Below are 25,916 nucleotides of genomic sequence, written 5' to 3'. Positions count from 1 at the left end.
TGACCACCACTGCCACCACCTCCCAAGCTGGATTGGTGAGGTTGCTGCCCATCCTGCGGCCAGAGCGGGGGTAGAGGACATCCCAGTGGGACTCTATGGTATCCAAAAGGCGTTCCAGTGATGTGTTGCTGAACTGGGGGGGTTGCAGTCTTTTTTGCTTCTCAGGGCCATGTATACTTTGCAGCAGTCATGGCCTGGAAGCACTGAGTGGCGTGCATGTGGCTGGACTTTAAATATGGCGGCCGGCGTGATGAAGCGGCGAGGTGATGGAAACAGGTTTCCCGGGAATGCATAAACAATGTGGCAGGCTTGGGGGGATACGGCGTGAAAACGTTGTTTTATCCGTCTGCTACCAAATCTGGGACAATCCCGCCCATAGTTTTCTCGGAGTTTGTTCATGCATGTCAGGCCGTGGAAAGGTTTATGTGAGTCCAGTTATAGACATGCTGCGTTAAGTAATGTGATACCCGATTACTCCCCTAATGATTTCTTTCTGTTACAGGAGAAGCCTCTTCAGCGCAGCCTCCAGCAAGAGCAGTGCAGCAACCTTCCTCCTCCTCCTCCTCCGACGAGGAATCCTCAGGGTTTGCAGCGTCACATCCTCTCTCTGCACCCAGCGCCATACTGGCACTTTGGCAGGGTTTAGCACGTCAATCAGGGGTCATTCACACACTAGTGAGGGCACTACACATTCGCACATGCAGCTGCCGGAGAGGGTGGTGGAGCAGGCCCTGGACTGTCGGAGGAGTGCCCCGGGGAGGTCCAGATTCTGATTCCCAGTCGGATGATAAGCCTTTGGAGTTGTCCGTAAGGTGGCAGATGATGGATGTTCAGCACAAGGTCCATGAAGATTTGACTGGCATATAGAGGAGTTGTGTGCTCTGGCACAGACTGTGGAGGTGCCCATCCAGGCCCTAGCACTGCAATGACCTACTCTGGCGACTGTCCTGGAGGGGCAAACTGAGTGCATTGCAGAGGGGATTGTCGGGATGCGCTCCGACCTTCACACCATTGTTTTGGCTCAGAACTCAAGGACTTAGACTCAAACAGCATTTAAATTGATACTTGAATAACGCAGGCAGGTTCCCGACTTTTCGACCCGCCGGCGTATGGTATTATCTGAAACTGTTGGGAATGGCGCCTGATGTCATCACGCCACATGATATGGTCCATGAAGCGGGAAACACTCCCGATCACAGACTGTAAAATTCAGCCCACTGTGAGGCCTGATGGTTCCTGAGCAGCTGGGACTGAAAATCAACTGATCAATAAAAAATTATGTATTTTGTGCGGTTGGATGGATATTTTGACATTTTGCTGATTGGCGGAACAAATAGGAAATAAGTTATATTGAGCCCCTCAAAGCTCGAACTGTGCAGTGTGAAAGAAATTAGTCAGATAGTTCCATCATTTCCTAGGTTCATTTTTCCCAGATGAGTGATATATTCTTTATGTTCATTCCTGTCTACTTCCTAGAAACTAATAACATTGGCAAAGGCCTGCAAATGGCTTACACATCAGTTTTCATCTTTGAGGGATTTTATATGTCAAACCGAGACTCAAAGAATTGTAGAAAAACAATTTAATTCTACTCCTTCCCAGCATCCAAATGTAATTATCCAATATATTTGAGACTGGATTATAACTGTCTAAAGTACAGGTGGAAGTATGCTGATGTAAGTACAAACATATTGGTGCCTCTGTGGAGTTTAATTTGTTGATTTCATGAACTTGACTGGTGAAACTAAAGTAATTTTTGTTGACCTGTATCTCATTTATCTCTGAATATCGCATTCTTATTATCTCCCACATCCTCAGAACTATAGGACATAGTTTCCTCTTAGCTGCAAACACAACTTCTTATTTTATCCACTTAGCCAAATGCCAACCTGCCTCACTCACCATCCCAGTAAGAGTTGGCTCTTTGCTAGAGTATAATCCATATGTTCCCCTTATTTCCTATTACCTTATCCATCAGGGGAGATACCCGTCGTTAATTGTAATTGTCAAATAACATTGCAACAACTTATTAAATAATTGTTCAATGGTTATCCTCTAAAATGGACATAAAAGCCCCACTCCAAAGACTGGAACACAAAGATAAAAGCAAAATACTGCTGGAAATCTGAAATAAAAACAGAAAATGCTGGAAAAACTCAGCAGGTCTGACAGCATGTGAACAGAAACAGAGTTAACAATTTGAACCTGTATGACCCTTCTTCAGAGCTGTTTTTATTACTTGAGCACAAAACGTAGGCTGACCCTTCAGCACAGTTCTGACGGAGTTCTGCACTGATGGAGGCGCCATCTTGCAGAAGAGACATTAAACTGAGGACCCACCTGTCCTCTCAGGTGGATGTAAATCACCCTTTGGCATGAGTTGAAGATGAGCAGGGAGTTCTCCCCGACATCCTGCCAATACTTATTCCTCAACCAAAATTGTTACAAGAATTTATCTGGTCATTATTTCATGACTGTTTGTGGGACCTTGCTGTGCTCAAGTTGGCTGAAATAATGACTATCCTTGAAAAATACTTTATTGTTAAAACGCTTTGGAACATCTTGAGGTCATGAAAGACACAATATAAATGCAAGCCTTTCTTTCTTTTTAACAGTTACCACACTTGAAAAATTATTAATTGACTGTAAAAAAACTTTAGATTGTGAAAGGCACTATACCAATGCCAGATCTTCCTTTCTTTCGCATGTTCTCCCATATATTCTTTCTAATCTTTTCAAAGGTGGAGGGAGGAAGTGTTTGATAAAATAAGATGTCATACAAATCGTTTAACTGCTTTATTTCACAGACATAAGTGAACACACACACAGCAACAACTGTGATCAGACTCAGCTGCTTCAATCTGAACTTGTTTGTGTAATTATGTGTCCAGCCCCCTACAAATCAGATAGGCTTGGCCTAAATAGCCAAGTGGTTATGGTACTGGGTTTGTAACCCCAAGATCAAGAGTTCAAATCTCACAAGGGCAAACTATGTAACTTCATCTGAAACAGATGGAAACGGGTTTGTACTCGAAAGAGTTACAAATCAGATAGTTCCATTGCTTGACTTTAGTAAAATAATTTCTAACTATCCTTTTGCATTCAAACTTTTTGAGTTAGCAAAAGTCTGTCCTACCAGTTTATTGTTTAAAAACTTGACCATCAGACGATCTCTCTGCATTCACAAAGAGCTGAGGTCCAATGCCAGACCTACCCTGCCAAGTGCTCAGGGTCAACAGATTGCCAAGACAGGCTAACAAAAGTGTTTATTGTTTTCAGCCTTTAGGGAGACTGCTTCAGTGTCTAGTTCAATTGCACATTTGTGCTAGAATCTTTTCAACAAAAGTGTGCTTTAAAACACAACACTAAAACATAAATTCCCAAATTCTTCCTGTGAGGATACAATGCTCTTATTTTAAAAATACAGAATTTTGGTGTCTGATTTACACTTCAGAAACTTTCAGGATGGTTTATTCAATAAATTAAATGGCAACTCTACTTATTTTACAAAGGGATATATCAAATCACAGTTATGAACACTGCCAAATTACCCATTTTAGATTTGAAGTAAAATATTTCCTATGATGGCTCAGAAAACACACTGCCCAGTATGAGAAAGAACACATTGACCAAAAAGGTCTCAGCTTGAATCCCTGGTCAGTTTTAAGTAAGTTCAGGTCTGCTAAGAACTTGTTAGGACTTCAACGTCTCTGAGCTAGAAGGGTAAAGCCAGGTCGATTTCCTAATCCTGATGCTATTCAGCAATGATGCTGAAAATTGCACTGGGTACTAGGTGAAAACAATAAAGTGCTCATTGTCTATTCTCACAAAATACTTTAATTGAGGGCCCAGAGAGCTGCCACCACCCTTGGAACTCTAGTACTTTCAGAAGAAGAAAAAAATTAAGTAAAATCTAAGTGGTTAATAGTAACAAATCACCCATTTTCTCTCTGCAGCATCCCACTTGTAGTTGGTCCACAAATGGCACCATGTCTTCAGCTGCCTAAGCACTAAGCTCTGGAATTTTCTCCTTAAACCTCTCAGCCTCTATCCCTCTCTTTCTCTCCTTCATTAAGACACTGTTTAAAACCTACATCTTTGACCAAGTTTTTGGCCATCATCCCTGATATCTCCTTATGTGGTTTGGTATTTTGCTTTATAATGCCTCTGTGAAACACCTTGGGATATTTCATTAAATTATAGGTGCTATGTAAATGCAAGTTGTTGTTGATTGTTTTATAAGTGCAAATCATTGCCATGCAATTCATATTTCAAAATCAACACCTCATACATTTTGATCATATATTAATATTCAGTGGCTCCTAACACTTAATCCCCATTAGTCTCCCCATTGGCCCTCTCCGTGCAAAATTGCAACACTTCCTACTCTTGCCTATGATGTGGTGGGTCAGGTTTCCTGTCTCAGTTCCACGGCCTTATCCATGCCTGGATAGCCCTGGAGGAAGACTTGGGGCCCACTGGTTTGCTCAAGGGCTTCTGCCACTAGTTGGCACCACAGGGGCTGGAGGATGTGGGGCGGGTTGTACAACTTATATTTATATACCACCTTTAATATAATAAAACATCACAAGGTGCTTTCATGATTGTTATAAAACAATGTATGACACCGAGGACTGTAAGGAGATATTAGGTCAGATGACCAAAAGTTTGGCCAAAGAGTTTTAAAAAGTGTCTTAAAGGAGGAAAGTTGGGTATGAGACAGTGGGATTTAGGGAGGGAATTCCAGAACTTGGGGCCAAGGCAACTGAAGGCATGGTCACGTATGAAGTGATTAAAATTAGCGTTGTGCAAGAGGCCAGGATTAGACGATTGCAGATATCTCGGACGGTTATGGGGTTCGATGAGACTACAGAGTTAGGGAGTGGCAAGGTCATGGAGGGATTTGAAAACAAGGAAATAATATTTAATTGCCCAAGTTTTCTTTGTTTTACAGTTAAGCATTTTAAACTAATTGTACTTGTTCTAGCGAAAAGGGTAAATAGGGTAGTCAACAGGACTTTAAACTAGAAAGTGGGGGGGAGGGAAGGGTAAAACTCCAAGAAGTATGACTAATGGGAAACAAAGCAGCAGGTTACTGTGTGGTGGATTCAACTTTATGGAAAATTATGAAAAAACTGAAAAGAAAGGAGAGCCCAGGAGAGGCTATTAAAGTCTCCAGAACACAAAATAGGACAGAGTGTTTGAAAAGGGCTAGGAATCTAACTTCAAGTACATCAAATAAAGGGACGACAATGAGAAAGGGGACGGGAAATAAAGGACCGAAGGTGTTTTATCTGAATGCACGCAGTATACAAAATAAGGTAAACGAGCTTGTGGCACAGATTGAAATTGGCAGGTATGATGTGGTGGGCATCACGGAGACATGGCTGCAAGGGGATCAGGACTGGGAGCTAAATATCCAAGGATATACATCCTATCAGAAAGATAGGCAGGTTGGCAGAGGGGGTGGGTTTGCTTTGTTAGTAAGAAATGAAATTAAATCGATAGCAAGAAATGACCTAGGGTCAGATGATGTAGAATCTGTGTGGGTAGAGTTGAGGAATCACAAAGGTAAAAACACCATAATGGGAGTTATGTACAGGCCTCCAAACAGTAGTCAGGATGTGGGGCACAAGATACGCCAGGAGGTAGACTGGGAAAATCAGGTTGGTTGTGCATACCAAGAAAAGGAATTTGTAGAATGTCTACGAGATGGCTTTTTGGAGCAGCTTGTGTTGGAGCCCACTAGAGAACAGGCAATTCTAGATTTAGTGATGTGTAATGAAGCAGATTTGATAAGGGAGCTTAAGGTGAAGGAACCCTTAGGAGGAAGTGACCATAATATGATAGAATTTACCCTGCAATTTGAGAGGAAAAAGCTGGAATCAGATGTAACGGTATGAATAAAGGTAACTAGAGAGGCATGAGGGAAGAGCTGGCAAGAATTGACTGGGAGATGAGCTTAGCAGGAAAGACAGTGGAACAGCAATGGCAGGAGTTTCTAGGAGTAATTTGGGAGACACAGCAACAATTCATCTCTAGGAAGAAGAAGCATACTAAAGGGAGGACGAGGCAACCAAGGTTGACAAGGGAAGTCAGGGACAGCATAAAAACTGAAGAGAAAGCATACAATGTGGCGAAGAGCAGTGGGAAACCAGGGGATTGGGAAGCCTACAAAGACCAACAGAGGATAACTAAAAAAGAAATAAGGAGGGAGAAGATTAAATATGAGGGTAAACTAGCCGGTAATATAAAAGAAGATTGCATGAGTTTTTTTTAGATATATAAAGGGTAAGAGAGAGTCAAAAGTGGACATTGGGCTGCTGGAAAATGATTCTGGAGAAGTAGTAGTGGGGAACAAAGAAATGGCAGAGGAACTGAATAGGTACTTTGCATCAGTCTTCACGGTGGAAGACAAGAGTAACATCCCCATAGTTCAAGAGAGTTGGGGGGGAAGAGGTGAGTATGGTGGCTATTACCAAGGAGAAGGTGCTAGGAAAACTGAAAGGTCTGAAGGTGGATAAATCACCTGGACCAGATGGATTACACCCCAGAGTTCTGAGGGAGATAGCTGAAGAGATAGTGGAGGCGTTAGTGGTGATCTTTCAGGAATCACTGGAGTCAGGGAGGATCCCAGAGGACTGGAAAATCGCTAATGTAATCCTCCTGTTTAAGAAGGGAGTGAGGCAAAAGACAGGAAATTACAGGCCGATTAGCCTGACCTCTATCATTGGTAAGATTTTAGAGTCCATTATTAAGGATGAGATTTCAGAATACTTGGAAATGCATGGTAAAATAGGGCAAAGTCAGCATGGTTTCATCAAGGGGAGGTCATGCCTGACAAATCTGTTAGAATTCTTTGAGGAGGTAATGAGTAGGTTAGACAAAGGAGAGCCAATGGATGTTATCAACTTGGACTTCCAGAAGGCCTTTGACAAGGTGCCGCACAGGAGGCTGCTCAGTAAGATAAGAGCCCATGGTGTTAGAGGCAAGGTACTAGCATGGATAGAAGATTGGCTGTCTGGCAGGAGGCAGAGAGTGGGGATAAGGGGGTCCTTCTCGGGATGGTGGCCAGTGACTAGTGGAGTTCTGCAGGGGTCAGTGTTGGGATCACAACTTTTCACTTTATACATTAATGATCTAGATGAAGGAACTGAAGGCATCCTGGCTGAGTTCGCAGATGATACAAAGATAGGTGGAGGGACAGGTAGTATTGAGGAAGCGGGGAGGCTGCAGAAGGATTTGGACAGGTTAGGAGAATGGGCAAAGAAGTGGCAGATGGAATACAACGTGGGGAAGTATAAGGTCATGCACTTTGGTAGGAAGAATAGACGCATAGACAATTTTCTAAATGGGGAGAGAATTCAGAAATCTGGAGTGCAAAGAGACTTGGGAGTCATAGTCCAGGATTCTCTTAAGATTAACTTGCAGGTTGAGTCGTTAGTTAGGAAGGCAAATGCAATGTTATGTTGGCATTTATTTCGAGAGGATTAGAATATAAAACAAGTATGTGCTGTTGAGGCTTTATAAGGCTCTGGTCAGACCACATTTAGAATATTGTGAGCAATTTTGGGCCCCGTATCTCAAGAAGGATGTGCTGGCCCTGGAGAGGATCCAGAGGAGGTTCACGAGAATGATCCCAGGAATGAAAGGCTTAACAAATGAGGAATGTTTGAGGATTCTGGGTCTATACTCGATGGAGTTTAGAAGGATGAGGGGGGGATCTGATTGAAACTTACAGAATACTGAAAGGCCTGGATAGAGTGGATATGGGGAAGATGTTTCCATTAGTAGGAGAGACTAGGACCTGAGGGCACAGCCTCAGAGTAAAGGGAAGACCTTTTAGAACAGAGATGAGGAGAAACTTCTTTAGCCAGAGAGTGGTGAATCTATGGAATTCTTTGCCACAGAAGGCTGTGGAAGCCAGGTCATTGAGTGTATTTAAGACCGAGATAAGATATGTTCTTGATTGATAAGGGGATCAAAGATTATGGGGAGAAGGTGGGAGAATGGGGTTGAGAAACTTATCAGCCATGATTGAATGGCGGAGCAGACTCGATGGGCCGAATGGCCTAATTTCTGCTCCTATGTCTTATGGTCTTACTTCTCTAAAAGGGGCCATCTTTATTGGGTATTTTTTTGTTTTGGTTGGACGACGTTGATGGCATTAGGATAAACTCCACTTGCTCCATGCGGTTCCATTAAAAAAATTGCAACACTTTCGCGGCGGGAAGGAGCGCTGCTTGAATCACGTGACCCATGGAGGGGCGGGGCAAGTGGAAATCCCAGGGTGCAGCGCGACGATGTAATGGCGGCCGTTGACTCATAGCGACTGAAGAGGCGGGATGAGGCTGGAGTCAAGGGGCGCATCAGCCTGCGGATTCTCACCCGCCGACTCTTAACCGTTTCTGTCGCAGAAGATTTAGCGCCTGGCTTGTTTTCATGTCAAACAGTTAGTGCAGTTTATTATTTTATTGTTGTGCGCGCTCGGGTGAAGCAGGCTCGATGGGGCAGCGAGGACGCAGGCCCCGAGTGTCCTTTGCCAAATAGTGAGTATCAGCTGACAATAACGGCCACGCATGCGCTTGAGCTCGCAAGTGATGCTTCCTGCTAAATAGTGTGCTTGTGTACAGTGAGCAGGACTGAAGTTAACTCCTGCAGTCCAACAATGTTTAGGTTAGACATAACCTTTAGTTGTTAAGTTTCCTGTTCTAATGTTTCAATATTAATGCTGCAACGTGAAATTTAAATTAATTGTAACTCAGAAAACGTCTCCATTTAAAGTTCAAGCTTAGTTCATTGAAGTGTGCAGATCTTATGTTTACTTGGTAAGTCGAATTGATTTTAGTACATTGTCGATTGAGGGAATTTTATGTTAAAACACTGGGACAGCGTGGTTAACCTGGTGTTGGCTTTAAAACCAACAGCTGTTAGGGTAACTTTTTTGAATTCATTCATAGGATGTGAGTGTTGATGGTAAGGCTACTGTTTATTTCCGTCCCTAGTTGCACTTGAGAAGGTGGTGGTGAACTGCCTTGTTGAATACAACTGAGTGGCTTTTTAGGTCATTTCAGATGGCAGCTATAAGTCAGTCACATTGCTGTGGGTTTGGAGTCATGTTTAGGCCATACTGGGTAAGAATGACAGATTTCCTTTCCTGAATGACATTGTCGTAAAACCTCATCTGGTTAACCAAAGTTGGATACACAGTCACCACTACTGATACTAGGAGATGGAGACAGCGTAATATTAATGTCACTGAAAGGAAAAAGAACTATGTGAAAGAATAAAGAAAAATACTCCACATCTGTTTAATTAAATTGAATTTAAATTCTGCAGCTGTCATGATGAAATTTGAACTTGTGTTTTTGGATCATTAGCCCGGGCTTCTGAATTACTAGTCCCTTAGAACCACTATGCAACTGTTCCCATGGTTAAGTTGCAGACCCTAATTCTCTTTGTTTTTGGACATTGAAGCTCGTTTGTGTATTTCCAGAATTCCTATTTTCAATGGATATTCAATATTTGCAGTTTTTTTCCAGTTTATCTCACAGGGTTTGCCATTTAAATTTGTTTTTCTATTAAATTTTGTTTTGTTGAATGATCTTTAACAAAACTCATCGTTTGTTATCTACTATGAAAGAGTGTTTTAGTTTAATTAAATTCTGCGCTATAATTGCCAAAGGGAAGATCTGTCGTAAATTTACTCCCTGATGTGTTGCTTTGTGTCCGGTATCTCGAATAAACAATCAAAAGTTCTATTCTATTGACAGAAATTTAAAAACAGAAAATGCTGAAAATAAACAGTGGTCTAATCGGCATCTGTAGCCAAAGCAGGAGAGTAAAGGCTATAAGGAGCAAGCCGGAAGGTGGGCTTGAGACTAAGATCAGATCAGCCATGATCTTATTGAATGGCAGAGCAGGCTAAACTGAAATTAAAAATCAGGCGAGCATTCTAGTGGTTAATTAAAAAGGGAAATATTGCTGTAAAAGACATTGAAGCTTTTCACCTTGCACTCATCAGGACACTTTGCAAGAATGCCAATATATGGGGAAAACAGTTTATACTGTATGAGAACAGAGTGTTGATCGGTGGAGATGTTGTCATGGAAAATTTCTGTCTGTAAAGAACAGGGGCCTGTGTATTAATATATGTAGCTTCCGGTACATGCAAATGCACCACACTATGAGCATGACTGACAATCTTAAATTGGTTGCCAGCATAATGTTTAGCACACCTAAAGATTATTTAGCAAACGTTGTCCAATTGTGGAATCACAACTTATGTTGGACACCGTGTTTTGAGTTTTGCAAGCATGGGCTGGCTGGGTATGGTCTGTACCCTGCATGTTGTGAACAGCGGCTGGGATATGCTGTTTGATATGATCAGCCAGCCTTTGGGACATAAGCCCTACATACCTAACGTCACACTGGCACTGTTCAGCTAAACAAAATAAGTGACAGCCATTCGCTGACTCATTTCTCTGGGCAATGCCTTGACCAATCGGGGTCAAGCTGCGTGGTTTAAATTTCAAACAATGTTCACTGTCAGTCACTATCACTGGTGCATTCTCCATGGCACCGCCCCAACCAATCAGTCCACTTGCCAACCAATCAGCGCTCTGTTCTCATACAGTATAAATTGTTGTTTTTGCCTTATATTGGTGTTCTTGCAAAGTGCCCTGATGAAAAGCTTTGACATGTCTTTTTTTTTCAGCAATGCTCAAGTTCTGTACTACCAAACAACTAAAAAGGGAAGTGACAGTGCACAGATTTTCTAGTGATGGGGAGATCGGATTATTGAGTTAATAGAACTGTCAGATGATATGAAGGATCATCTAGAATGGCAATGGAAAGACGTAAAAAGAATGAGCAAACGAAGAGGCCCAAATAAACAAAAAAGAGAGAAAGTAATGGGGTGGCAGAGCTGCAGATGCAGCAGATCACAAATTAAAACAGAAAATAATGAAAATAAAATGCTGTGAATGGTGAGTCTGCCAGTGCCAAAAGGAGAACAAACAAGCCAACACCGTTTGTGTAGACCCACTACTCTTGTGTTCTGACATATGATCAACACTCACATCCCCAACAATGACCAACTGATCCCATGTAACCAGCGCCTAGTATTGCACAGACCTTTGATTACTAATGTCAGTGTTTCGAGCAAGGGCTGTACAGTGTTCAGGAGAGAGTTGAGGGACTGTTGCTGAAATTTGAGTTGAAATAATGTAGCAGGTCAACGATGGAAAGGTCAGAATGGAATGAGAAGAGAAGTTAGTGATGAGCTGCAGTGTGGTCAGGGTCACAAATGCAAATATTTTCATTCATCAGGCTGATTGTTAATAACCTTGGGGTTTGTTAAATTGTGCTGTAACTAACACGTCTGTGCAGAGTGTATCCATAAAAATTCTACACTTAAAGGATAGCTGCTTATTGCTCCTATTTGTGTAATGTTAATGTAAAAGGCTAGCTTTAACATCTACTTATTTAAGATGTGGTGGCATCCAGCAGCTGTAAATATCATGCTGTTGAACAGTTTGACAATGATATGACAACTAAAGACTGCATTTCCAAATTGAATACGTTCAAACACATCTTTTTATGGACTTTCAAGAGCATGAATTGTAAACATGTAGCACTTCTCAGCTATCAGCTTCAGTTGAAATTTGTCCAAGATATTTTGGCAATGAGCTAACATTGTTCTCCATTATGTGTTTGAGTGGCATGCTGCCACGCTTGCAGCTGGTAAAATTCTTTCTTGAAATTAAATTGTTATCTGACGGAGTTTACAGAGATCCCATCATCTTCCTCAACCATGTTTGTCTTAATTTGTAGTCTTGGAAATACCTACTGTGCATTGTGTAGAGCTGATCCATGACTTGTAATTCAAGTAGTTGGGACAACCACACCTTGGACTCGCCTTTTAACTTTTCCATAAGCTGCTGTGTGCTCACGATCAAATCATATTTTCAACTACTTGGATGGCCTTTTCCTCTACATCTAGGCCTGAACAAAAATATTGGCTTTGCTAAATACTGTTTCACAAGTATGGCGATCAACTTGATGATTAATTTGATGTTTAGGAAGCCAGTTAGTATCTGAAGAGAGGATTGCAGCAGCCAGTTTTGCAGTAATGACAATTCATGAGGATATTATTGACTGACGGCATTTTGTGTATGTGAAATGTGACACTGACGTGCTCCTTGGGAAGCAAACAGCAGAATGACACCTATGACCAGGTTCATGCTGTGGACACTGGTAGAATCTTGGCAAAGCTCATGGTGGCAATGAAGCTGTGACAGAGTAATTAATACATGTGACTAATAAAAAGTGGCAAAATCCTATGGCCTCATGTTATATGAATATGGCACTGTCTTTTTCAATGTTGGTGGCATCTGTAGAGGGGTAACAGTATTCTTGGAGATGGATGACTGGTTAGCTAAGTTTAGCAATGTCTAAGGGGCTAAGCTTTCATAGTGGATGTCATTTGAGTTGCTAATCAGTAGAACATTAAGAAAATTAAAAGGTTCCATGTTCTCGATTAGAATTCTATAAACAAATAAAAAGAGAAGGATACCTCAAGAATGGGTAGGGCCAATAGGGATCATCAAGAGATATTAAGTGCTATGTTCCAGTTTTTATTGTATTATGGTTTTGGGAATGAAAAGGACTGAAGGGGAGAAAGTGAAAGAATTAATTAGGATAACTATAAAGTAGAATTTTTAAAAATTGTTAACTCAAAAGTGGAAGAGGCACAAGACCCTTATTGACTTCCCTCAGGATTTTAGATGGATGCAAAGTGGAATTCCACAATATGTTAGAGAAGCTAGAATAACTTGGTTTAGGCTTGGACAGGAGCTTAATATTCCTGGTGTCGGGATAAGAAGGAACAATGTTATCTTTCAATTTGGGGTGAATAATGCTTTCTATCTATGTGATAGAAATTTTTCCCTGGTGTGTTTATTGTAGTCAGGTTGTGGGGTCTTCAGCCAGTCTGGAGTTAGGTTATATATGTTCATATGATTATTTGTGCTTTAGTTACAGACATGGGGTATATGTCAGCTGCCCTTTTTGCTCCTGCCCATCCGGGACTGGTTTTGCCCATTTATAGAAAACTTTAGTTTACTACATGTATTTGTACTACACTGGTTATTGCACTTTCAGGAGATACAGGAAACAAGAAAAGGTGGCTCTTCATTGCACTAAAATGTGAGGATCGTTAATGAGATTATGTTAAGTTTGATCCATTTGGATAGAATTAAGAACTAGAAAAGGAAATAGTACAGCTATTGTGCCTTACAGGCCATCTAGCAGTGACGATGGGGGGTCGGGGTGGGTGATCAAGAACTGTGCAAAAACAGCAGGACAATAATGGATGGTTTTGACTATTCCAAGATAGAGTGGCAGTAAAGGCAAAGCATCTTATAAAAATGCAGAATGCTTTTAAGAATACATATACCTAAATCAGTGTGCTTCTGGTCCAAAAGGGTAAAAAACATAAAAGCAAAATACTGTGGATGCTGGAAATCTAGAACAGAAACAAAAATACCTGGAAAAACTCAGCAGGCCTGACAGCATCTGCAGAGAGGAATACAGCTGACCTTTCAAGTCCATATGACCCTTCATCAGAACTAAGGAAATAGAGAAATGGGGTGAAATATAAGCTGGTAGAGGGGGTGGTGGGACAGGTAAAGCTCGATGAGTAAAAAACATTATTGTTTGAAAGGCATTGGTGAGAATAGGAGAAAATTGGGGGGTAAGATATCGTTACATTCAATGCAAGAACAGAAAAGGATATTGAAGATAAAAGGAAAGATGCTGAACATATGAACATACAGTTGGGAGCAGGATTCGGCCACTTGGCCCCCTGAGTCTGCTCTGCCATTCAATAAGATCATGATTATTCTGATAACCTCCCGCCTAGCCCTGTTAATCTTTGACCCCCTTGTTTATCAAGAATCTGCCTACCTCTGCCTTAAAAATATTCAAAGACTCTGTTTCCAGGAAGGGAGTTCCAAAGACTCTCAACCCTCAGAGGAAAAATATTTTCCTCTTTCCCCCTATTTTTAAACCTCATTCTAGATTCTCCCTCAAGAGGAAACATCCTCTCCACATCCACCCTGTCATGATCTTATGTTTCTAAACTCTATTAGATGCAAGCCTAACCTGTTCAATCTTTCCTCATAAGACAACCTGCCCATTCCTGGTATGAGTTCGGTAAACCTCTTGAACTGCTAATGCAGTTACATCCTTCCTTAAATACCAATACTTTTTTTATTCGTTCATGTTGACGTGGCTAGGCCAGCATTTATTGCCCATCCTTGTTCAGAGGGTCTGTGGGTCAGTGTGGGTCTGGAATCACTCCAGGTAAGGATGATAGATTTCCTTCCCTAAAGGAGATTAGTGGACTAGATGGGTTTTTATGATAATTGGCAATAATTTCGTGGTCACCATCAGACTTTTAATTCCAGATTTTTATTGAATTCAAATTTCACCATCTCTTGTGGTGGGATTTGAACCTGGGTCCCCAGAACATTACCCTGGGTCTCTGGAATACCAGTCCAGCAACAATACCACTATGCCACTGCCTCCCTGTACACAGTACACCGTTACTGTACACAGTACTCCAGATATAGTCTTGCCACTGTCCTGTACAAGTGAAGCATAACCTCACTACATTTATATTCAGTTCCTCTTGCAATAAATGAGAACATTCTATTGGCTTTCCTAATTATTTGCTGTACCTGCATAGAGCCTTTTGCGATTCATACACTAGGATACACAGACACCTCTGCATCTCCAAGCTCTGCAAAATAGCAACCCTTACTTAGCTAAACGATTTGGCTCACCAGCTAGGTGGAAAAGTTCGAGAATAACAGATAAGCATTGGGAAACCTTTGTTTAACTGCAAAAAAAATTTATATAAGCAAAAAGAATACATTAATCTATTTAGATTAAAATGAAGCCAAAACTGAAATAGGTGACACGGTTTTGCTTAACAATATGGAAGATAATCATGAGAAATATGAAGTATAGTTGGTAAGTTAAAAGAAATATGGGCTAAAAGGGGGAAAATGCTTGTTGATAATATAAAAGCACTTACTATTTCCTTTTATAAGTGAGGACAGAAAGGAATAGTTAGTGCAGCCCTGCTCAGGGATGAATGAGGGAGCCTGATTGTGGAGGATGAACCTATGACTGAGGTGCCAAAACATCACTTTTGTGAAAACAGATGCATACTAGAGGATACAAAACAATTTGGATAATTCTCAAAAGAAATTGGTTCTGGAAAAAATAGCAGAACTAGAGGTTGGTTAAGTTGCTTATCCCTGATGGCTGGTGTCCCAGGATGTTGAAAGCAGTCAGAAAAAGACAGTGGAGCCTCTGGCCATAGCTTTTCAATCATACTTCTGTGTGCTAATTATATCACAGAACTGGAATATAGCCAACACAACACCTTTTCTTGAAAGAGGGAGAAGAGAAGCCAGTCACTGTAGACTGGCTACTCTTAACATCAATTATGGACAAACTATTAGAATCTATAAAATAAGTGAGCACTTAGTCATTTGTGGGTTGGTCAAGGATAGCCAATATTAATTTGCCATGTGACAGATTTTAGGTTGATTTTAAGTAATCAATTGAATCGATAATGAAAGTGCAGTAGGCACTGTGTATATGGATTTTTGCAACATTTTTGATGAGTCTCACAGGTATCTTGTTAGAAAAGATCAAGCATAGTATATTAAACATAATATAGCAGTATGGTTAGAAAGTTGGTTGACAGGCTTGGAGTAAGGTTTGAAGTGGTGTACCCCAAGGGTCAGTGCTGGATATTCCAGGTATATGTTCAGGGTTTGGACTTGGGAATGTGATATCTACCTTTGTGTCATCAGCAAATTTCAATATGATGAAAAGCAAGGAGACCCCCAAAAGGTTTCAGGAATGCAGACACTTTGCAGAAAGGGTGAGCTAATAGCAGGGTTTTTTTATTCTGCGTGTCACTGGCAAAGGTGGCATTTGTTGCCTATCCCTATTGCGAAGTTGGTGGTGAGCTGTCTTGATCTGCTGCAGTCCATCTGGCATGCGTACTCCCACATTGCTGTTAGAAAGTTCCAGGAATTTTATCTACTGACAGTGAAGAAAGGACAATATAGTTAAGTCAGAAGGATGTGTGGATTGGAGGGGAACTTGCAAATAGCGGTGTTCCCATGCACCTGCTGTCCTTGTCTGAAGTTGTAGAGCTTGTGGGTTTGGAAGGTGCTGTCCAAGGACCCTTGGTAAGTTTCTGTAGTGCTTCTTGTCGATGCACATTGCTGCCATTGTGTGAATGGTACGCAGGCTTTGGGAGTCAGGAAATGAGTTACGAATGCAGAATTCCCAGTCTCTGACTTGCTCTCAGTACTTATGTGGCTGCAGCCGCCTCCTGCTTTCGCAGCCAGTGAGACGCAGTCTCCCTTCGCTTATTCTGCTGTTGAGGATGTTTTGGACTGCAGTTTATCTGGCAGCTACCCCGACCTTGCTGCAATGGGTGGCCCTACCAGGAGCAAGGAGTTCCCAATGGCATCGCTCAATAGATTGTTGGAGCGCACAAACCTCTCCAACACATCATTGGCAATCCACGGGTGCTTTCAGCTCGACACATCACTGAAATCTGACCACCAACCGTCAAGCTCATGTGGGTGATGATGGTGCCCCAAGGCCCCCACGTTAAGCCAAGTCACAAGCAGGCTTCTACCAGGGTCCACTTGCCAAGTCCTGTGGCAGTAGAAAATTGGCAGTGGGGACAGGGCTGTGAACATGGGAGTTCCTGGTTAAGAACCTGCACATTGGACATATATGTTGAGACAGGTGTCTTTTGGCAGCAGCACCTGTGACTGAGCAGGCCTCTTGGGATACCCTCTGCTCACTCAATATGGGAAGTGACTAGAAAAGGTGCCCCAAAAATAGCCTGTCCCACTTTCTCCTGACTGGGGAACCACACCCTGTAGGATCACCATCTTTCTTTGACCATAAAGAAAACTCTAAATTTTGCAATTTGGAATGTTAGAATACTCATAATCCTGAGTGACTGTCCAGAAAGAAGAACTGCAATTGTATCACATGAACTATCAAGACTGCAAATTGATATTGCCACTCTAGGTGAGAACTACCTTCTTGGGGAGGGGCAGCTGAAAGAACAATCGGGAGAATACACCTACTGGAAAGGAAAGGTTGACAGCGACACTTGTATCCGTGGAATGGGTTTTGCCATCCGGAATAAGGTCTTGGATGTGCTACCAGAACTCCCCAATTGTATAAATGAAAGGCTCATGAGACTTCACTACAGCATGGCCTTAATCAATATGCCACCATCATCAGCACTTATGCCCAACGCTTGACTCCAATGAAGATGTTAAGGAAAAGCTCTATTATGATCTTGAAGTTCTCACTGCCATCCCAAAAGAAGAAAAAATCATCCTTCTGGGAGACTTCAATGCCAGAATTGCCTGTGACTCCAATGTCTGGAGAGGAACCATTGGGGAAAGTGGTGTGGGGAAAGCTATTGCAAATTGCATCCTTCTGCTGACAGTGTGCTCAGCATAGCCTCATTATAACAAATACCCACTTCTGACAGAAGGATAAATATAAAACTACATGGAGGCATCCGAGATTATGTCATTGTTCGACTCCAAATCTAATTGAGGTCTGTATCACTCAATGCGTGCAGGGGACTGATGCCTGCTGGTCAGATCGTTGACTTGTTCAATTGGTGATACACATCTACCTAGCACCAAGACATCACAAGAACCAAAAGTCCTAAAAGGGAGAAGATCAATGTCTCAACCCTAAAGCAGCTGACTGAAAAAAGAATTTCAAATGCAGATTTCAACCAATTTGGAAAATTTTCAACATCAGTCTCAATTTCAGAACTGGGATCAAATAAAGTCAGCTGTAGTAGACTCCTGTGTCCAGACCATTGGGTTCAAGCATCATTGTCACCAGGGTAGGTTCGATGAAAACCATTCAGAAACGTAACCCGGAACAAATTGAGCAGCTGCCTTTGCCTGGCAGAACAACCCAAAATCTCAAGTCAAGAAAGCAGCATTCAACATCTCAAGGCTGACACCCAAGACAAATCTGAAGATAAAAGACAAGTGGGTGGAAAGAGGGCCTAAGAGATCCAACAATATGCTAAACATCTTGACATGTAAAACTTTTTTGAAACCACCAAGGCCATCTTATAGGCCAAGATCAAAGCATGGTGTCTCTCTTAAGGATGACAGTGCCATCTGTCAACGCTGGAAGGAATATTTTCAACAACTCCTCAACTGTGAATCCAATTGTGATACTGTCCAGGCTATCTTGCAGTATCCTGTGGTAGAATCCATGGGAGGGCTGCAGCAAGCAATTAAATGTATGAAAAACAACAATCAACCTTAAGGGCAATTAGGGGATGAGCAGTAAATGGTGTCCTAGCCAGCAAAGCCCACATCCCTTGAAAGAATAAAATATAAAAACCAAAGCCTGTGGCCCTCCATCGCATTCCAGCTGAGATGTTCAAAACTGGTGGGCTTCCATTCACATCAAGACTCCATTCACTCATTCTGTGGATTTGAGGAAAAAGAACTCAGACCACCCACCCATATAGCATGTCTGTGTGATAGTACTTAAAATCTACCTGACCAGTGGCTATTCATCCTATCAAAGGTCAACTGCTCTCTAATGTGAGTATTAAATACCCACTAGGTAGTAAACACTTTTTGACCTCTGTCACCTCCATGCCAAAACTAAACTGACCACCATATACCTACATGATCTACAGTATATAGATGACTGCAGTGTTGTTGCTTACTCTGTGCCAGATTTGCAAGCCACTCTCAATCTCTTCAATTCTGCATACAAGAGCCTCGTCTGTCCTTGAATGTTGCCAAAACAAAGCTCTTATCAACCCAGACCTAGACAGTCAAATATTCCACCTCCCATATATGTTGAAGGAGAGACTCTTGAATGCGTTGAGCACTTCCTATACCTATGTAGCCACCTCTCTCAAAAGGGCCACCATTGACGAAGAGATTCAACACCGAATCAGCTGTGCCAGCTCAGCTTTCTACAAACTGGGACAGCGAGTGTTTGATGACAAAGGCCTCTGCAGACCAACAGAAGTCCTAGCGCACAGAGCAGTTGTCATCACCACACTCCTGTGCTGTAGTAAGACCTGCACTGTGTATCAGTGGCATATGAGTGCTAGAGAAATTCCACCAGCAATGCCTCCGCTGCATCCTCCAAATTCAATTGAAGGACTGTTGAATAAATGCTAGTGTCCTGCTCGAAGCCAACTCTAGAAGCATTCAGGCAAAACTGCAAAATCAACTGTGATGGACTGGAATCTGTGTTCAGTTGGCCGAAAAGCATCTCCTTCACCAGGTCATAGAATCATATCCTGCTTTCTCAACTCTCAAATGGGCCAGAGTCCCAAGGGAGGACAAAGAGAACACTGCAAAGACACTTTGAAGCTCTCCTGGAAGTGTGGCAATATTGACACTAGTGACGGGGAGGAGTTTGCCAATTATTAAAAGTGCTAATTCATCCATTAAGCTGCATCATGCAGCCTGGGAAGAGTGTCCTGCAGTCAGCATCGCTGTGAAGCGGCCTGGGAAGAGCGTCCTGCAGTCAGCATCGCTGTGAGCACTGGAGTGCTGCTTTGGGAGTTTGGTGAGGAGGGAATGAGGTGATCCTTGAGTACCGTGAGTATGGTCGGTTAAGTATTTATTACTTTTATCGCTTATAGTTTTTAAGGTCTTATTTTGTGGTTCATTCTGTAACTATATTCTGTAATAACAAGGAACAGGGCAGAAGGGCCCTAGAGTAATTGATATTGTTTGATATTAAGTATCTTCCAAAAGATTTAATTTAAAGGGGTATGTTATGGTAGGAGAACTCAAAGCCGTGGTGTGCTCCTCCCCTATGTGTGAAGTCGGGAACATTTCCAGTGCCCAGGGCCAGCACGTGTGCAGGAAGTGCTGCTCCCGCTGCAGCTCCTGGAAGCCTGGGTTTCAGAGCTGGAGCGGTGACTGGGGACACTGTGGAGCATCTGTGAGGTGGAGAGTATCATGGTTAGCACGTATGGAGAAGTAGTCACACCGCAGGCTAAGAGCCCACAGGCAGGAAGGGAATGGGTGACCACCAGGCAGAGCAAGAGGACTAGGCAGGCAGTTCAGGAATCTCCTGTGGCTATTCCCCTGCAAAACAGATATACCGCTCTGGGCACTGTTGAGGGGAATGGTCTCTGGGGGCGGGAGAGAAACAGCAACAGCCAAAATTCGTTGTACCACAGTTGGTGCTGCTGCACAGGGGAGGAGTAAAAAGCGTGGGAATGCAATAGTTATAGGGGATTCAATTGTAAGGGGGATAGGTTTTTCTGTGGCCACAAACGAGACTCCAGGATGGTATGTTGCCTCCCTGGCACTAGGGTCAAGGATGTCTCAGAGCGGCTATAGGACATTCTGAATGGGGAGGGTGAATAGCCAGTGGTTGTGGTACACATTGGTACAGATGACATAGGTTCCTAAAAAAAAAAGGGATGTGGTCCTAAAAGCAGAATATAGGGGGTTAGGAAATAAGTTGAAAAGTAGAAGCTCAAAGGTAGTGATCTCAGGATTACTACCAGTGCCACGTGCTAGGCAGAGTAGAAATAGCAGGATATATCAGATGAATACGTGGCTAAAGAGATGGTGAGGGGGAGGGTTTCAGATTCCTGGGACATTGGGACTGGTTCTGGGGGAGGTGGGACCAGTACCAACTGGACAGGTTACACCTGGGCAGGACTGGGACTGATGTTCAAGGGGGAATATTTGCTAGAGTGGTTGGGTTTAAACTAAAATGGCAGGAGGATGGGAATCTATGCAAGGAGTCAGAGGAGGGGGAATCAAGGACAAGAACAAAAGACAGAAAGGGGAATAAGAAAAGTGATAGGCATAGAAATTAAGGGTAAGAATCAAACAGGGCCTCAGTAAAAAATAGTGGTAACGCGACAAGTAATGTTAAAAAGACAAGCCTTAAGGCTTTGTGCCTTAATGCGAGGAGCATTTGCAATAAAGTGGATGAATTAACCGTGCAGATAGATGTAAACAGGGTATGATATAGTTGGGATTATGGAGACATAGCTGCAGGGTGACCAGGGATCGGAACTGAACATCCAGGTGTATTCAGTATTTAGGAAGGACAGATAAAAAGGAAAAGTTGTTGGAATAGCATTGTTGGTTAAAGAGGAAATTAATGCAATAGTGAGGAAAGATGTGAGCTCCGACGATGTGGAATCTGTATGGGTAGAGCTGAGAAACACTAAGGGGCAAAAACGTTAGTGGGGGTTGTATATAGACCCCCAAACTGTAGTAGTGATGTTGAGAATGGCATTAAACAGGAAATTAGAGATGCATGCAATAAAGGAACATCTGTAATTATGGGTGATTTTAATCTGCATATAGATTGGGCAAATCAAATTAGTAACAATACTGTAAAGGAGGAATTCCTGGAGTGTATACAGGATGGTTTCCTGGACCAATACGTTGAGGAACCAACTAGAGAACAGGCCATCCTCGACTGGGTATTGTGTAATGAGAAAGGAATAATTGGCAATCTAGCTGTGTGAGGCCCCTTGGGAATGAGCGACCATAATATGTTGGAATTCTTCATCAAGATGGAGAGTGATGTAGTTGATTCTGAGACTAGGGTCCTGAATCTTAATAAAGGAAAGAGGCGTGAGTTGGCTATGATGGATTGGGAAATGTTATTTAAAGGGATGACGGTGGATAGGCAATGGCAAACATTTGAAGAGTGCATGGGTGAACTGCAACAATTGTTTATTCCTGTCTAGCGCAAAAGTAAAACAAGAAAGGTAGCCAAACCATGGCTTACAAGGGAAATTAGAGATAGTATTAGATCCAAGGAAGAGGCATACAAATTGGCCAGAAAAGAACAACAGACCTTTGGGAGCAGTTTAGAATTCAGCAAAGGAGGACTAAGGGATTAATTAAGAAGGGGGGAAATAGAGTAAGAGAGGAAGCTTGCGGGGAACATAAAAACTGATTGTAAAAGTTTCTATAGGTATGTGAAGAAAAAAAAATTGGTGAAGACAAATGTAGGTCCCTTACAATCAGAAACAGGGGAATTTATAGTGGGGAACAAAGAAATGGCTGACCAACTAAATCCATACTTTGATCCTGTCTTCACAAAGGAGGACACAAATAACATACCAGAAATGATAGGGAACACAGGGTTTAGGGAGAAGGGGGAACTGAAAGAAATCAGTATTAGTAGGGAAATGGTGTTGGGGAAATTGATGGGATTGAAGGCCGATAAATCCCCAGGGCCTGATAATCTACATCCCAGAGTACTTAAGGAAGTGGCCTTGAAATAGTGGATGCATTGGTGGTCATCTTCTGAGATTCAGTAGACTCTGGAAGAGTTCCTACATATTGGAGGGTAGCTAATGTAACCCCACTATTTAAAAAGGACCAATACGTTGAGGAACCAACTAGGCAACAGGCCATCCTAGACTGGGTAATGTGTAATGAGAAAGGAATAATTGGTAATCTATTTGTGCGAGGCCCCTTGGGGATGAGCCATTATAGAGTCCATTATAAAAGATTTAATAGCTGAGCACTTGGAAAACAGTGGCAGAATCAGACAGAGTCAGCATGGGTTTACGAAAGGGAAATCATGCTTGACAAATCTACTGGAATTTTTCGAGGATGTAACTAAGAGTTGATGAGGAGGAACCAGTGGATATAGTTTATTTGGACTTTCAGAAGGCTTTCGATGAAGTCCCACATAAGAGATTAGCGCGTAAAATTAAAGCACATGAGATTGGGGTTAGTGTATTGAGATGGATAGAAAACTGGTTGGCAGACAGGAAACAGAGTAGGAATAAATGGGTCTTTTTTTTGAACAGCAGGCAGTAGGGTACTGCAGGGATTGGTGCTGGGACCCCAATTATTCACAATACATATTAATGATTTAGATGAGGGAGCTAAAGAATGTCTCCAAATTTGCAGATGACACAAAGCTGGGTGGGAGGGTGAGCTGTGAGGAGGATGCAGAGATGCTTCAGTGTGATTTGGACAAACTGAGTGAGTTGACAAATGCATGGCAGATGCAGTATAATGTGGATAAATGAGATTATCCACTTTGGTAGCAAAAACAGGAAGGCAGATTATTATCTAGCTATAAATTGAGAGTAAGGAATATGCAACAAGACCTGGGTGTCCTTGTACACCAATTGCTGAAGGTAAGCATGCAGGTGCAGCAGGTGTTAAAGAAGGGAATGGGTATGTCCTTCATAGCGAGAGGAACCAAGTATAGGAACAGGGATGTCTTGCTGCAATAATACAGGGCCTTGGTGAGACCACACCTGGAGTATTGTGTGCAGTTTTGGTCTCCTTATCTGAGGAAGGATGTTCTTGCAGGAGGGAGTGCAGCAAAGGTTTACCAGGCTGATTCCTGGGATGGCGGGACTAACATATGAGGAGAGATTGAATCAGTTAGGATTATATTCGCTGGAGTTCAGAAGAATGAGGGGTGATCTCATAGAAAGCTATAAAATTCTAACAGGACTAGACAGGGTAGATGCAGGAAGGATGTTCCCGATGGTGGGGGAGTCTAGAACCAGGGGTCACAGTCTGAGGATAGGGGGTAGACCATTTAGGACTGAGGTGAGGAGAAATTTCTTCACCCAGAGAGTGGTGAGCCTGTGGAATTCGCTACCACAGAAAGTAATTGAGGCCAAAACATTGTATGTTTTCAAGGAGGAGTTAGATGTAGCTCTTGGGGCGAAAGGGATCAAAGGATATGGGGAGAAAGCGGGAGCAGGCTGTTGAGCTCGATCATGACCCATAATCATGATGAATGGTGGAGCAGGGCCGAATGGCCTACTCTACTATTTTCTATGTTTAATGAGGAAGTAGATCGGAGGCAGGAACTAAAGGAAGAGGAAGGAAATCCTGTACTCCAGATCACTACCTCATGGGACATCCTGTCCTATGTGTCCAAAGAGAAACCCTGCCTGTTCAGTCACATGAAAACCAATGGCAGAAACTCACAACCCTCAGTAGATGTCTCCCATTTAAATTGAGGGAAGCTGCACTGGCCAGTCCACTCCAGTTTCTGGTTAGTGGTAACTGCCAGGATGTTGATGGTGGGAGATTCAGCAGTTGTAGTGCCATTCAATGTCATGAGGAGATTAGATTATTTCTTGTTGGGGATGGTCATTGCCTGGCACTTGTTGGTGTGAATGTTACCTTCCACTTATCAGCCCAAGCCTGAATGCTGTTCAGGTCTTGCATATGGGCATGGACCATTTGAGTAACATTTTGAGCTGTCTAGCTATTTAAATACTTCATATATATCACGAGAGCTCAATGAGATTAGCTTGAATGATCAGAATATAATTGTCCAGCACATGGTTTTAGATTAATACAGTGGGGCATAATAACTTTGCAGAACAAGGACACTTTCTTTCTTTCTCTCTCTCCCCTTTTGTTGCTGATGGTGCTATTGAACTTCCAGGAGAATTTAGATAAAGCATAATTTTGCTTTGAATTCCTAGATTTCAAATACCTTCTAATTGCAGGGCTGATTAAAGCAATAATTATGTGACTTAAAGGATCCACGGGTTAAAAATATTATCTAAAAAGACTGGCATTTTGCAGTGATGTGGTTGGCATTAAGTGTCTATATCTTGTTTGATTAGCAGTTTCTGTTGGATTTTTGAATGAGTCACATGTGCTGTGGATAAAGGGGAACTGGTGGATGTACTGTACTTAGATTTCCGGAAGGCATTTGGTAAAGTACCACATCAAAGGTTATTGTGGAAAATAAAAACTCATGGTATAAGGGGTAACATATTGGCATGGATAGAAGATTTGCTAGCTAGCAGGAAGCAAAGAGTTTGCATAAATGGGTCTTTTTCTGGTTGGCAGGATGTGACGAGTGGTGTGCCACAGCAATTAGTGCTGAGGCCTCAACTTTTTATAATTTATATAAATGACTTGGATGAAGGGACTGAAGGAATGGTTGCTAAATTTGCTGATGACACAAAGATGGGTAGGAAATAAAATTGTGAAGAGGACATAAGGAGGCTAAGTGAATGGGAAAAGATCTGGCAAATGGAGTATAATGTGGACAAATGTGAAACTGCCCATTTTGGCAGGAAAAATAAACAAGAAACTTGTTATCTAAATGGTGAGAGATTGCAGAGCTTGGAGATGCAGAGAGATCTGGATGTCCTGGTGCATGAATCACAAAACACCAGTAAGCAGGTACAGCAAATAATTAGGAAAGCTAATAGAATGTTATCATTTATTGTGAGGGGAATTGATTACTAAAGTAGGGATGTTATGCTTCAGTTATACAGACAACAGGTGAGACCACATCTGGAGTATTGTGTACAGCACTGGTTTCCTTATTTAAGGAAAGATGTAAATGCATTAGAAGCAGTTCAGAGAAAGTTTATTATACTAATACCAGGAATGTGTGGGTTGTCTTCGGAAAGGTTGGACAGGTTAGGCTTGTACCGCTGGAGTCTAGAAGAGTAAGAAGTGACTTGATTGAAATCTTTAAGATCCTGAGGGGTCTTGACAGGGTAGATGTGGAGAGGATGTTTCCTCTTTTGGGAGAATCGAGAATGAGGGGTCACTGTTTAAAAATAAGGGGTTGCTCAATTAAGACAGAGCTGAGAGGTTTTTTTCTGAGGATCATGAGTCTTTGGAACTCTTCCTCAAAAGGCGGTGGAAGCAGAGTCTTTGGAACTCTTCCTCAAAAGGCGGTGGAAGCAGAGTCTTTGGAACTCTTCCTCAAAAGGCGGTGGAAGCAGAGTCTTTGGAACTCTTCCTCAAAAGGCGGTGGAAGCAGAGTCTTTGGAACTCTTCCTCAAAAGGCGG

The 25,916-nt window shown here is 42.3% G+C and overlaps 1 protein-coding gene across 4 annotated transcripts in view; it reads left to right on the top strand.

Moving 5' to 3' along the window:
- The first annotated feature begins 8,268 nt into the window (after nucleotides 1-8,268).
- Nucleotides 8,269-25,916, top strand: part of LOC121291413 (eyes absent homolog 3-like) — a 64,885-nt gene continuing 47,237 nt past the window's right edge. The window contains exon 1 of one of the 4 annotated variants that reach the window (XM_041212539.1): nucleotides 8,269-8,549. The gene's annotated coding sequence lies outside the window, so the exon portion shown is untranslated. Of the gene's footprint in view, nucleotides 8,550-8,676; nucleotides 8,829-25,916 lie in introns of those variants that run through there. The other 3 variants (XM_041212541.1, XM_041212538.1, XM_041212540.1) reach the window with 3 other exon arrangements.

Source organism: Carcharodon carcharias, chromosome 19, assembly GCF_017639515.1.
Source record: "Carcharodon carcharias isolate sCarCar2 chromosome 19, sCarCar2.pri, whole genome shotgun sequence".
NCBI lineage: Eukaryota > Metazoa > Chordata > Chondrichthyes > Lamniformes > Lamnidae > Carcharodon > Carcharodon carcharias.
This window is presented reverse-complemented; position numbering and strand designations above follow the sequence as displayed.